The following is a 15,761-nucleotide window of genomic DNA, read 5'->3' as shown; positions in this document are numbered from 1 at the left end:
GGGCTCCTAAGTAAACTCGGAACCTATACTTCGACGCCATTGAACTTTATAAGTTCTCACCTCTCTATTCCTCAACCGTTTGACCTTCTCATCGAGTATAGCAATCGGCTCCTCAATATACTCTAACTTATTGTTTAGCTCAATCTCGTCTAATGGCACCCATGATGAATCATCCGCAAGACACTTACGGAGATGGGAAACATGAAATGTATTATGGATCCCCGCAAGCTCTTCAGGTAATTCCAAACGATACGCAACTTCACCAACACGAGCTAGAATTTTAAATGGCCCAATAAACCGAGGAGCTAACTTTCCCCGTTTTCGAAACCGAATAACACCTTTCCATGGCGAAACCTTAAGCATCACCATGTCACCTTCTTGAAATTTAATCATTCGTCTACGCTTGTCGGCATACGACTTTTGTCTATCTTGCGCCTTTTTCAAATGATCCTGAATCATATCAATCTTGCTATTCGTTTCTAAGACCAAATCGGTACTCCTGATTTCTTTTTGACCAACCTCACCCCAACAAATCGGAGTTCGGCACCTTCACCCATAAAGCATCTCGTAAGGTGGCATCCCGATACTAGTATGATAACTATTATTGTACGAGAATTCCACCAAAGGTAAGTGCTCATCCCAACTACCACCGAAATCATTAATACACGCCCGTAACATATCCTCCAAAGTTTGATTCGTACGTTCGATTTGACCGTTTGTTTAAGGATGATATGCCGTGCTCAATTTCAATTGTGTGCCCATATCTTCATGAAACTTTTCCCAAAACCGAGATGTGAAACGGGTATCTCGATCCGAAATAATAGATATAGGAACTCCATGTCGAGCGACTACCTCCTTGATAAATAATTTAGCCAAAGTCTCCGATGATATCGCTTCCCGAATGGGAAGAAACAAAGCACTTTTTGTCAATCGGTCAACTATCACCCAAATTGAATCAAATTGGGTTCTCGCCGTCTTTGGTAACTTTGTGATAAAATCCATGGTAATGTGCTCCCATTTCCACTTCGGGATTTCTAATGGTTGTAACTTACCATACGGCTTTTGGTGTTCGGCTTTAACTTGCAAACACGTGACACATTGCTCAACATACTTAACAACATCACGTTTCATGCCCGACCACCAATACTCTTTCCTCAAATCAAGATACATTTTCGTCACGCCCGGGTGAATGGAATACTTTGACTTATGTGCTTCATCAAGTAGCACTCGTCGATGATCACCCATTTTAGGCACCCACACTTTTCCTTGAAAAGATAACAAACCATGCGGACCTAAGGTAATAAACTCCGATTACCCCACTATTCGTTCCGCATGATTGTTGTGAACGTAAGCCTCTATTTTAATCACACCAAGTTTTTCAAGAAAATCGTTAGTAATAATCATACGTAACAATCCCAATCGTAACGCCGGGTGATGATTCTTTCGATTTAACGCATCCGCGACCACGTTCGCCTTGCCTGGATGATAAAGTATTTCACAATCATAATCTTTTACTACATCCATCCACCTACGTTGACGATAATTCAAATCTCTTTGATCGAAAAGATGCTTCAAACTCTTGTGATCCGAATAAATCGTACACTTGACACCATACAAGTAATGGCGCCAAATTTTCAACGCATGCACAACCGCTGCCAACTCAAGATCATGAGTCGGATATCTCGTTTCATGTTCCTTTAATTGTCGAGAGGCATAAGCGATGACTTTACCCCGTTGCATTAGAACACACCCGAGCCCATTTAAAGAAGCATCACAATAAACCGTCATGTCTTCTACACCTTCCGGCAACACTAACAACGGAGCTTGACATAACTTCTCTTTTAACAATTGAAAAGCAATTTCTTGCTCGTTCTCCCAATTAAACCTTGCGTTCTTTCTTGTCAATTTCGTCAATGGAGAAGCGATCTTAGAAAAGTCTTGGATAAACTGACGATAATAACCGGCCAATCCGAGAAAAGTTTGGATTTCTGTAGGCGTAGTTAGTCGTCCCCAACTCTTGACCATCTCTATCTTCCCCGGATCTACTTGAATACCATTTTCGTTCACAATATGGCCAAGGAATTGAACTTCCCTTAGCCAAAATTCACATTTGGAGAATTTAGCATACAACTTCTCCTTCCACAACGTCTTTAACACGCACCGCAAATGATGTTCATGTTCCTTCATACTCTTCGAATAGACAAGTATGTCGTCAATGAACACAATTACCGACTTATCCAACATAGGTTGGCACACTCGGTTCATAAGATCCATGAATGCCACCGATTCATTCGTAAGACCAAAAGGCATAACTACGAATTCAAAATGCCCATAACGCGTTCGAAAAGCCGTTTTCTTGATATCTTCCTCACGGACCGCATTTGGTGATAGCCGGACCGTAGGTCGATTTTAGAGAAATACGTTGCACCTTGGAGTTGGTCGAACAAATCGTCAATCCTAGGCAATGGATAACGATTCTTGATCGTCACTTTGTTCAACTCCCGATAATCGATGGACATCCGCATACTACCATCCTTCTTCTTCACGAATAAAACCGGAGCGCCCCATGGCGAAGCACTCGGTCGAATAAAACCCTTTTTAAGTAACTCTTGGGTTTGATTTAACAACTCTTGCATTTTTGTCGGCGCTAAACGATAAGGAGTTTTAGCAATGGGGGTAGCCCCCGGAACCAACTCAATGCGAAATTCAACTTGTCTTTCCGCCGGAACACCTGGTAACTCATCCGGAAAAATGTCTTCAAATTCATTCACCACCAGAATTTCACGAATGGATGGTGGCTCATCTCGAGTATCAACAACATGGGCAAGAAAAGCCATGCCACCACCAACAAGAAAACGACGTGCCCGTGCAAAAGTGCATATCGGCACAAGTCTTCTCCGCTTATCGCCATGAATAATTAACTCTTCCCCACTAGGGGTCTTCACTCGAATAGATTTTTCATGGCATGCAATATCTGCTCTATTATGATCGAGCCAATCCATACCAACAACGATATCAAAATCACCCAAAGTCATCGGGATGAGATCGATTTTAAAGGTTTCGGCACCAAACACAACATTATAATTTTTACACACATCAACCACTAGCACTGTCTTGCCATCCGCTATTTCAACTTCTATCGGACGGCTTAACTTAGCTAATGGTTTATTAAGTTTAGGCACAAATTTCGGTGACACAAACGACAAGTTTGCACCACTATCAAAGAGTATCCGTGCCGGATTGGAATTAACCATGAAAGTACCTGAGACAACTTCGCTAGATTGCTTGGCCTCCTCATTGGTCATCAAATAATTTCCACCCCTAGCCGTACCCGCCACCTTCTCTAGTCGTTTAACATTATCGTTGCGCAATTCGGGACACTCCGGCCTCTTGTGCCCCTCTTTGTTACAATTAAAACAAACGATTTTGTTGGAAGATGAGTTGGTACAATCACAGGCCAAGTGCCCTTGTCGACCACAATTGTAGCTCCCTTTTTCACACTACCGACGCTCTCAGTCACACTCTTGCTCTTCTTGTTCAAGTGGCTAGTAGCTTCAAATTTTCATTTGCCAAAGGTGAAGTCACTCTTTCTTGGAGCAAGCGACTCAAAACCCTTAGCGATATCAAATAGCTAGTCAAAAGTCTTCGCCGAACTCATACTAATCCTTTCTTGATAGTTATCATTCAAGGTTCGGTAGAAATCTTCTTTCAACATGTGATCGTTCCTGTCATACTCTGGGCAAAATTGGGTCTTTGATAAGAAAGTGGACTTTAGAGTGTTCAAATCCATTGACCCTTGCCTTAAAGTACGTAACTCATCCTTAAGCTTTGAAAGATCGGCTGAAGTTCGGTACTCCTTGAAAAATTCTTCTTTAAACTCGTCCCACGTCAAACTCATACTTTGTTCTTCGCCATAAAGTAAGATTTTCGCGTCCCACCACAACTTGGCATCACCCTCATCATGCTACTACCAAGCCTCGTCTTTTTATAGAGAGGGCACTCACTAGTACGGAAAGCCCCCTCCATATCGGAGATCCATCTGATGGAATTCATCACATAAACAAATTCACAAAACCCATTTTGTATATATATAAATTCGTGTGTATATGTATATATCAAGCGGAAGCAATTTCAAGTTTGCATGTGTAGTTTAACCTTTTAAACATGAATTCCATTTATAGATCTAGTCTTGAAAATATACTAAAATGTAAATAGAACTAGTTAGGGTTTATACCTTCTCCAAATATGGAGGTTGAAGCAAGATGAAGATGAAGATGAAGAATGGCAAGTTTCTAACTTGAAACCTCAAACCTTTGATACCCACAAACCTTGAATCAACACCCTTTTCTTGGTTAGGATTTAAGACACAAATGTACTAGCAAAAATCAACCAAAGAACCCTTGTAATTGCCCAAAAATTTCGGCCAAGGAGGAAGAAGGAAGAAGAGGATTTTGCTAGTTTGAATTTGCAAGTGTAAGAGTGTGTTTTGAAAAGTGCAAGTCTTAATTACAATTAGGTAGAGTAAATCACTAGTTAAAGCAAGCATGGGGAAGTCTTGGGACTCCCAAAACCGTCCCACCCTTTCCCCCCCCTTTTTTTTTTTTTTTTTTTTTGCTAAACTTTAAATAACTTGTAATTCTTTCATGATACTTGCACTTTATAAATATAAATACATGTTACTTGTTTTTATCTGTATAAACCAATTACAAAGATAAATATATAACTTGCACATGTATATATATATAATTTTATAAATCACTTTATAAAATTATAACACACACATATAAGTTTAATCATAAATAACTAAACTTGCACCTATAATTATCCAAATAATTATTTCTTGCATTTTATCTTTAGAAAACCAATTTCTAAAGTCTAAGTGTCAAGTATTTATTTTAAAGATCCACTCATTAAAATAAATACATAAAAGTGTTGACGGTTTGTTATTGGGTATGACCCGACTTGGATCATAACACATTGGCCACATTAATTAATTATGTCTCTCGGGCATATGAAATACCTTCAATCTCCCACTTGCACGAGAAACATAAGGAATTAATGCAAGTGACGGATACCACCTAACGACCGTCCATCACCCCCAATGTGTTATGACTTAGTGCCATTCAATAACATCATCCCTTTCGAGTTCCCATCTCGAATATGATTTTAGGTGAATCTTTCAATATATCCTTTCGTCCCAGATGTCATGTCAAATCCAAGAGACATAGAGTGATCACTCTCTTATAGATCTAACTTTATCAGGCCTTAGACATCCGACTCTCAACGAATAAGAGGGACAAATTCCATCTTGACTACATACGACCTAGACACTACACTTCGTACCATACCTGAAGCCTCCCTTATGTACTACCATGTTTCAGAATAGCGAAGGAAAGAATCAAGGCACAATATTCGGTGAATGTCTGAACCCAATATGTGTCTCAGGTCAGAGGATATAATGATATTCTCCTTTACTCAAGATTACATGTGATCAACCACAAAGGCTCCATATAGTAAATCTTGAGAGCGGGTCTTCCAATATTTGTGTCCCACAAATATCTATGGACCTTGGTCGCAACCTTGCCCCACATTCACCATTTGAATGCTAACCAATCCAAGTTCATAATAGTCTAGACCTCACACTTGTTCCCACAAACGTGATCAACTACAGAATTTAGAATAATAGTTTATTCATGGATAAAATATGCAAAATTGGAACATGACTCATAATTAAATTAATACCATAATTATATTAATGAGTTTGAACTAATTCGTTCCGATACAATACATAAAATAGATCAATTCCAATCACTAGAATATCGAAGCCCTAATGCACAAACATGTCCCTCATGTTTTGGCCCATGTAAAAGCTTCGTGAGTGGATCCGCAACATTATGATCTGTGTGAACTTTGTGAATACATATCTTTCCCTTTTCAACCTCATCCCTAATGTAGTTGAATCTCCGCTCAATGTGACGAGTCTTTTGATGAGCACGAGGTTCCTTGATTTGAGCAATCGCACCCTCGTTGTCACAAAAGATCTCAAGAGGGTCCTGAATGGAAGGGACCACTCCTAAGTCGTCGATGAATTTCTTCATCCATGCAGCTTCCTGGGCTGCCAATGAGGCGGCAATGTACTCCGACTCTGTAGTGGATAACGCAACAACTTCCTGTTTTGAGCTCTTCCAAGAGACCGCACCACCATTCAACATGAAGACATAACCGGATTGTGATCGAGAGTCATCTCGATCAGTTTGGAAACTCGCGTCCACGTAACCTTTTACAGCGAGTTCCTCCTCACCAGACCCATATATTAGAAACATATCCTTAGTCCTTCTAAGGTATTTCAATATACATTTAACCGCAGTCCAATGACTATTTCCTGGGTTATTCTGGTATCTACTTGTCAAGCTTAAAGCGCATGACACATCCGGTCTAGTACATATCATTGCATACATGATAGACCCAATAGCAGATGCGTATGGGACTTTCTTCATTCTCTCTTGTTCATCTTTCGTGGTAGGACACTGAGATGAACTGAGAACGGTTCCCTTTTGAATAGGTACCAAACCTTTCTTAGAGTTTTCCATCTTGAACCTTTTCAAGATTTTATCAATGTATGTACTTTGACTTAAACCTATCAATCTCTTGGATCTATTCCTATAGATCCCAATCCCCAATATGTATTGTGCTTCTCCAAGATCCTTAATGGAGAAGCAACTCTTTAGCCAAGTTTTGACTTCTTGCATTGTGGTAATATCATTTCCAAACAATAATATATCATCCACATATAGCACAAGGAACATTATAGAGCTCCCACTAGCCTTCTTGTATACACAAGCTTCATCACCATTTTTAATGAAGCCAAATTTCTTTGCCTCTTCATTAAAACGATGATTCCACATTCTAGATGCTTGTTTCAATCCGTAGATTGATTTCTTTAACTTGCATACCTTTTTAGGATTTTTCGGATCAACAAAACCATCGGGCTGTACCATATAGACATCTTCCTCAAGATATCCATTTAGGAAAGCGGTTTTGACATCCATTTGCCATATTTCATAGTCATAGTGAGCAGCAATGGCAAATAATATCCTAATAGACTTTAGCATTGCCACTGGCGAGAAAGTTTCATCATAGTCAACCCCTTGAGTTTGAGTGAAACCTTTTGCTACAAGTCTAGCTTTGTATGTATCCAAGTTTCCATGTATGTCGGTTTTCTTCTTGAAAAGCCATTTGCAATCAACTAGCTTAGAGCTAGGAGGTTGCACAACAAGTTCCCAAACTTGGTTTTCATACATGGATTGCATCTCGGCGTTCATGGCTTCCTGCCATTTATATTTATCAATCCTTGATAAAGCATCTTTGTAGTTTGTCGGTTCATCCAAATCAACCGTATAGCAACCATCCACGAGAAACCCATATCTCTCGGGAAGATTACTAATCCTACTAGATCTTCGAACGTCTTGTGTACCTTGATCATCCACTTGATCATTTTCAACATCCTCATGTTGAGTACTAGTGCCAACCAATTGTGTATCATCGGCTTGATCTTGTACCTCTACAAGATCTATCTTCCTTTTACCATCACCTTCCATAAGGAATTTGGTTTCAAGGAATTCCGCTTTTCGAGTAACAAATACCGTTTGCTCGGATGGATCATAGAAGTAATATCCCATGTCATCTTTGGGATATCCTATGAAGATACACTTTGTGGATCGAGCATGTAGCTTATTAGCTACATAACGCTTAGGATAAGCTTCACATCCCCATACTTTTAAGTATGAAAGAGAAGGTGGTTTTCCAAACCACATCTCATGAGGAGTTCGTTCCACTTTCTTGGTTGGGGCCATATTTAAAATACGAGCCGCGGAGCTTAGACAATAACCCCAAAATGATAGAGGTAACGAGCTTCTTGCCATCATAGATCGAACCATATCCATTAGGGTTCGGTTCCTCCTTTCGGAAACTCCATTAAGTTGGGGTGTTCCGGGTGGAGTAAGTTGTGAGATAATCCCACAACTCCTAAGATGATCTTGGAAGGCATCGCTTAGGTATTCACCTCCTCTATCGGTACGAAGTACCTTAATTGTCCTATTGAGTTGATTTTGTACTTCGTTTTGATATTCTTTGAATGCTTCAAACGTTTCGTCCTTGTGTCTTAATAAGTAGACATATCCGAAACGACTAAAGTCATCAATGAAAGTAACAAAGTATCTTTCACCATTCCTAGTCATGGGTTTAAAGGGTCCACATACATCCGAATGTATTAATCCCAATAAATCTTTAGCCCTTTCATAAGTCCCTTTGAAAGGTGCTTTAGTCATCTTGCCTTGTAAACAAGATTCACATACATCAAACGAATCCATTTCATTTGATTTCAAAAGTCCATTCTTTTGAAGGGTATGCATTCGGTTCTTGTTTATGTGACCAAGGCGACAATGCCATAAATAGGAATCACTCAAATCCCTTTTGAGTTTCTTGGTGCTAGTATGGTATATAGAGCTCGATGATGCGTCATCATGAACCAATTCATAAATTCCATTTGAAGGCGAAGCCTTGAAATAGAATACATTATCTTTAGAAACATGAATATCATCATCAATAAAATTAACAACGTAACTACATTGTTTTAAGCGAGAAATAGAAATAATGTTTCTACACAAATCCGGAGCATACAAAACATTTTCTAAAATAAGTTCCAATCCGCTTGGAAGCTTCAAAATAAAATCTCCTTGAGCTTTAACATGCACCTTTGCACCATTGCCCATATAGAGACTTGATGTTCCCGCCTTATGATCACTTCTTTTGAACCCCTGCAAAGAATTGCAAATATGAGTTCCACATCCAGTGTCTAATACCCATGTATTAGAAGAAGTAATACTAAGCTCTATATATACCATATATATATTACCTGAGGTTTGCCCTGCATCCCTCTTGTCCTTCAACTCCTTAAGGTAGACCGGACAGTTTCGTTTCCAATGACCCATCTCACCGCAACCGAAACATGGGTCTTCCTTGGGGTTTGCCTTCTCGGCTACCTTTTGCTTCTTAGCCTTGTTGATGGTTGGGGTAACCATCTTCCCCTTCCCTTTGCCTTGATGGGCGGGTCCTTTTCTCTTAGCCACCTTAGGCTTAGAGGTGTTACCTTTGGATCCACCTTGATCGATTACTAACACGGGTAAAGCCCTTTTACCCATGCTAGTTTCCGCCGTTCTAAGCATACCGTGAAGCTCACCTATACTCTTATCCATCCCATTCATATTGTAATTAATTACAAATTGATCAAACCTTTTTGATAGGGAGTTAAGGATAAGATCGGTGGCTAACTCATTAGATATGTTTAGGTTAAGACGGTTAGCACGATCGATAAGGCTTTTCATCTTAAGTACATAAGATGAAACCGATTGGGTATCGTCCATACGACAAGCATGTAGTGCCCGAACCGTTTCGAAGCGCTCGACACGCGCTTGTTGAAGGAACATCTCCTTCAATTGCGTTATCATGTCGTATGCACTATGGTGCTTGAAATCCTTTTGGAGTTCGGGTATCATAGTCCCAAGCATTAAGCATGAGACTTGAAGGGAGTCGTGGCAATACTTATCGTAAGAGGCCATTGCCTCCACATCATTCTCATCCGGTTGATCGGGAATGGGGTCCTCAAGTACATACGCTTTATCCTCTTGTTTGAGGACAATCCGAAGATTGCGGAACCAATCCATAAAGTTGGTATGGTTGAGTTTGTCTTTCTCGAGGAGAGACCGTAACGATAGGTTGTTCATGTTAAGTGGTGCGTTTTGCATGTTGTTGTTGTTATTAGCGGCCATCTACAAAATTCAACAAGGTTCATTTTAAGTATCGATTTTAGATTTAATAAACAATACCCTTTTAATTTGTTTTATTAAATATTAGAATCCAACGGTAAATCAAATTCCGGTTAGGTGACCTTTATCCCGTCATTTGATTTAGCTAGGTAGTCATAATGACAATTGCAATCCTTTTGCAACTTCTAAGTTATGGGATCATGCAATCCTTTTGCATGGCATATTAATCCCATCAACGCCTATTTGTTCCTCATGCTTCGGTGACCCTAAGTTCATGATTCCCAAATCAAGTCGTCCTACTTGTGTAAACATGTAGACTTAACCTACAAGTGGTTAGGTGACCTTTATCCCACATGTATGCGAAGTGTACCTTATTCATATTAGTTCACTCATGACGGTTAGGTGACCTTTATCCCATCAAGAGATTCCTAATATGTCTAAGTGTTTCCATAAAAGGATGGCGTTTAACTTGTTTACCTTGTTTTAGTTAAAGGGATTTTATGTTTTCTACATTCTAGTTTAGAAAACAAAATGCTATACACCAACATGCATTTGGTGTGTAGTGTTTTATGAAAAACCTATTTTCATGTCCTTTTAGTAAACCAATTACCAATTCATTACCTTTTAAATAAACCATTTTATTTACAATTTCATCTAGTACCTAATAACCATTTATTAGTGTCATGTTGTTATAATTATAACCAATTATAATGTCATTTTTGCAAGTTGTTTCAAGAGATTTTGTATCAACCAAACACATACAAAAAACCATACAAGCATGCAAAATAAAAGTCCACAATCATGCCAAAGTGGTAAGCACTTGTTTAGCCAAAACAAGTGTTATCTAAAGGGTTAAACAAGTAAGAGATTTTAAACAAAATCTCCCACTTAATCTTGTAATCTTCAAAGTTCCAACTTGTAATCTTCTTCATGGATCTTCATTTTCTCTTTACAAAATTATATCCTAATACATTTCTTTTCTAGAAAATGAAATAACAACCTATTCTATTTTACAAACCAAATAGAATAAATTACATCAAGAAATTACAAGATTAATTACAACTTTTACAAACCAAAATGAATGAATAATTATTTCAAACCATAAGAATGAATAATCAACCAAATCACAAACAAATCCAACCACAAGGTCAAGGCATGATTGTGAACCAAAACAACAACAAATCTTGGCCAAACTTGAAGTCCCAAACCCATTTTTGGGGTTCAAAAAATTCGGCCAAAACCAAAACCCCACCAAAACTCAAGATTTTTCCATTCTACTTTCATGCATGTTGGTAGATTGTAAAATAGATGAGTTTACTAGCAAAAAACAAGAAGCATATTAACAAGACTTTGGCTCTAGATACCATTGATGGAATTCATCACATAAACAAATTCACAAAACCCATTTTGTATATATATAAATTCGTGTGTATATGTATATATCAAGCGGAAGCAATTTCAAGTTTGCATGTGTAGTTTAACCTTTTAAACATGAATTCCATTTATAGATCTAGTCTTGAAAATATACTAAAATGTAAATAGAACTAGTTAGGGTTTATACCTTCTCCAAATATGGAGGTTGAAGCAAGATGAAAATGAAGATGAAGAATGGCAAGTTTCTAACTTGAAACCTCAAACCTTTGATGCCCACAAACCTTGAATCAACACTCTTTTCTTGGTTAGGATTTAAGACACAAATGTACTAGCAAAAATCAACCAAAGAACCCTTGTAATTGCCCAAAAATTTCGGCCAAGGAGGAAGAAGGAAGAAGAGGATTTTGCTAGTTTGAATTTGCAAGTGTAAGAGTGTGTTTTGAAAAGTGCAAGTCTTAATTACAATTAGGTGGAGTAAACCACTAGTTAAAGCAAGCATGGGGAAGTCTTGGGACTCCCAAAACCGTCCCACCCTTTACCCCTTTTTTTTTTTTTTTTTTTGCTAAACTTTAAATAACTTGTAATTCTTTCATGATACTTGCACTTTATAAATATAAATACATGTTACTTGTTTTTGTCTTTATAAACCAATTACAAAGATAAATATATAACTTGCACATGTATATATATATATAATTTTATAAATCACTTTATAAAATTATAACACACACATATAAGTTTAATCATAAATAACTAAACTTGCACCTATAATTATCCAAATAATTATTTCTTGCATTTTATCTTTAGAAAACCAATTTCTAAAGTCTAAGTGTCAAGTATTTATTTTAAAGATCCACTCATTAAAATAAATACATAAAAGTGTTGACGGTTTGTTATTGGGTATGACCCGACTTGGATCATAACACATTGGCCACATTAATTAATTATGTCTCTCGGGCATATGAAATACCTTCACCATCGAGCACTCTTGAGTGGGTCTCGTTCACCTTCAAAGGTGGGAGGTTGAGCATCTTTGAAGTTTTTATATGGAAGTCTCGTCTTCCCGCGTTATCCTCTTTAAGAACAATCTTAACTTGTTCCTTGACTAGATTGACTACTTGTTCGTCAATCGAATCCAAGAACATCTTCTTAACATCCTCTAAGAAGGCCTCATGGCACCTTTGCATAATGGCCTCAACCTTGGCTGTAGACTCAACATCCTCGCTCGAACCCCCTTCATTGGTCTCGGATCCGTTTCTCGTCTTCATACTATAAAACGAAAAAGGTTAAGCAACGAACGAGAAAACTTAACACATATGTATATACATATACACCACACTACCCCATCTTGCTCAACAATCATCGTACATCGCTTGTTTGACACGATTTGAACCCGTAACAATGGTAGCTAATCATTGTTACGCGAGCACGTCGCATTAACTTGCTAGTACAACGTCTATCTCGCTTGATGATTGCTAACACAACATAAAACAATTAGCGCAAGGTTAGTTCACATAAACCTAAGCACTAATCAACTCCCGGTCCGACCCGTCTCCTACAAGTCCCGCATAAAGCGCATACACAAATAAATCTAAGTCTAGGCACCTATCTCAAGTCGCCTAAATCCCTTAGACCATGCTCTGATACCACTTGTAACAACCCAACCCAATATACAATCGAACACGTGTAATAAAATTATTTTTTTTATTTCAGAAGAATGTGCCACGTGCACCACCTCAGGGTGCGCGGCGCGCACAGGCCCAACTCAGTTCTGTCCGGTTTTGTCAATTTTCAAATAAAGATCTCCCACTTCCCGACATATTTAGACGAAACGCTTTTCACAACATGTTATAATGGTTAAAACTCACACGATTCAATAATAAAATGAGTTTTACAAAGCGGGGCCTACATCGGCCGTTTTACGAGTTTCATACAAAGTTCGAGTTTCGACCACACTAGTTTAAATTCCAAACGACACTATGAGCATGGTGTTTGGGGTTAAACTACCCAAATCTCGGTCAAACTCCAAAAGCTATCACATCCCAAAAGTGTCCCCTAAACAACAAGCGGGATCTCTAATCCAATCGAAGGCCCTTACCCTTGTCAATGTCAGAGCCTATAAAAAGATAAACAACGAAAGGGTAAGCAAAGCTTAGTGAATGCAATAATTATACCCATATATATAATATACCTACTTGCAATCACTTATACATTTACCGCATACACGCTAGCAATACAATTAGCATACCATCTCAAGTACAAAGCTAATAATCTCCAACAAACCCTTACTAGCGTAATTAATAACATATAATCGACATAATATAATATGCTACAAAACAATACAAAACCATGGTTAACCATTCTCGCGTCATGGTGCTACCGGCTCTTTGGTTCACACCATACGCATTTGTCATGATGCTACCGGGTCTTTGGTTCACATCACAACTCGAGTCATACTCACGCTAGAGTGCTACCGGCTCTTTGGTTCACACTCTAACAACGCTAAGGTGCTACCGGCTCTTTGGTTCACACCCTAACAAATCGTGCTATAGCGCTACCGGCTCTTTGGTTCACACTATAACACACGTACTATGATGCTACCAGCTTTTTGGTTCACATCATAGCACGCTCGCACATACTATGGCACTACTAGCTCTTTGGTTCATACCATAGCATACAAATAAATACATTACATACATATGCATATAATCATTCCACTCACCTTTAACGATTTGGTGACGATTTTATACTTTCGCAAGCTTTAAAGCAAAGTACCTAATATAATAAGTACTTCAATCAACACACATAACTAGTTAGACTAAATACCAACAATTTCACTTATGTGCATTTAATGACTTAAATGCATTAAATGCCCCATTTTCACCAAAACCGCCCTTTAAGGGTCAAGACCATCATTAATCACTTAAAAGCTAGTTATTAAGGTCCAACAACACTAACCATTACACAATTAGGGTATTTCATACCCATATTTCCCAAATAGGTCAATCATTAGTCCTTTGACTAATTTAAAGTCAACACACCCATTTCGGGTTATCTACTAACCCATCTAACACCCATTTACTAATTAACTAGGTGTGCTAGTGATTAACTAACCAATTAGAACTCATAAACATCAATTAACATTTTGAAACCCTAGGTTAGTCACCGTTGAGTCTTCATGACTCCATCTTACCCAAGAACACCCAAAATCATTAAATATGGGTTTTATGTTCATCACTCTCCCAAACCCTAACCCTTACACAAAATCAAAGTAAGGAAATTAAAGTTAGAACATACCACTACAACCAAAACGTAGCTAGAGAAGAGATGAACAACTTTGTAACTCGAGCTAAGACTCAAAACTAGCTCCTTCTTCCTTTGCTTGAGCTTTCTCACACAAGAATATTACTCTCTCTCTCTCTAAAATTGAAGTGGATAGGATGAGGTTGTTGGAAATGGAGTGAATGACACCCCAAGATCTGACCTACTGGCCTCCAACTCGTCCACAAGTGAAATTACCAAAATGCCCATCAAAATATCTAATTAAAACAAGCAGAAACCGGCTACAGTGAGGAGTGTGGCTGTGTGCGCTGAGTGCACCCAGCCCAGATCACTCTCTGACCACTGTTTAACTGCACAATCATTCCCACACTTTATGTACTCTATTTATTCTGCTGTACAATGAAGATTACGGTCTTACAATGTTTCAAGCAACACCATCTATCTTCACGCTAAGAGAACCAATGTCATCATAAGCACCGGCGCTTGAGACTTGAGCATGACGGGTTATGGGTCTTTCTTGATGCCATTCATGAGAATATTCGGCTTGCTTTTCGATTATCTCATAAGCGTCTTGCTCAGTTTTGTCCATGAGTGAACCTCCTGCCGTTTGATCAATGGAAATTCGAGTTGCAACATCACAACCCTGGTAAAAGATTTGAACTTTTTGGAAGGTCTCCAAACCATGGTTTGGACAACCTCTTAGCATTTTGGAAAATCGATTCCATGCTTCATACAAGGTTTCCATCGGCTTTTGAAAAAATTGGGTAATTTCTTGTTGGAGTCTCGGGGAATTAGAAGCTGGAAAATATTTCTTAAGAAATGTTTTCAACATACCATCCCAAGTTTCTATCGTAGCTTCAGGCAATGAATCCAACCAACTCCGTACTTCCCCGTGGAGTGTCCATGGGAAAAGTCTTAAAAGTATGGCTTGATCAGTGTCCGGTTGAAGCTTGAATAGAAGACATATCTCTTGAAAAAGACGAATATGTTCGTTTGCATCTTCATTCGGACCACCACCAAATTGACATCTGTTGTTAATCATTTGGAGAATAGGTCTTTTATTTCAAATTTTTCCTCACCAGGTGTCTGAGTAATTGCACTTCCTTGTCCGGTTCGGGTTGCCTTCATCTTGGCCACCATTGATTGTCTTGGTACCACCGGTCTTGCCTCTCCTTCCATTGGAGGATGAACGGGTTCACCAAATTCAGAATATCTTGGCTTGGTTGTACTTGATTCTGAATCAAAAGTTTCTTGCTTTGATGAAGATTCAAAAAGTTCAAG

General features: G+C 38.6%; 1 non-coding gene across 1 annotated transcript; it reads left to right on the top strand.

The window, feature by feature from the left end:
- Window positions 1-15,157: 15,157 nt before the first annotated feature.
- Window positions 15,158-15,264, top strand: LOC139869842 (small nucleolar RNA R71). The gene has a single exon (XR_011766416.1). It is a non-coding gene; the product is annotated as a small nucleolar RNA R71 (small nucleolar RNA).
- Window positions 15,265-15,761: the final 497 nt, after the last annotated feature.

Source organism: Rutidosis leptorrhynchoides, chromosome 9, assembly GCF_046630445.1.
Source record: "Rutidosis leptorrhynchoides isolate AG116_Rl617_1_P2 chromosome 9, CSIRO_AGI_Rlap_v1, whole genome shotgun sequence".
NCBI lineage: Eukaryota > Viridiplantae > Streptophyta > Magnoliopsida > Asterales > Asteraceae > Rutidosis > Rutidosis leptorrhynchoides.
Note: the sequence above shows the minus strand (reverse complement) of the source record. Positions and strands in the feature narration are given on the sequence as shown.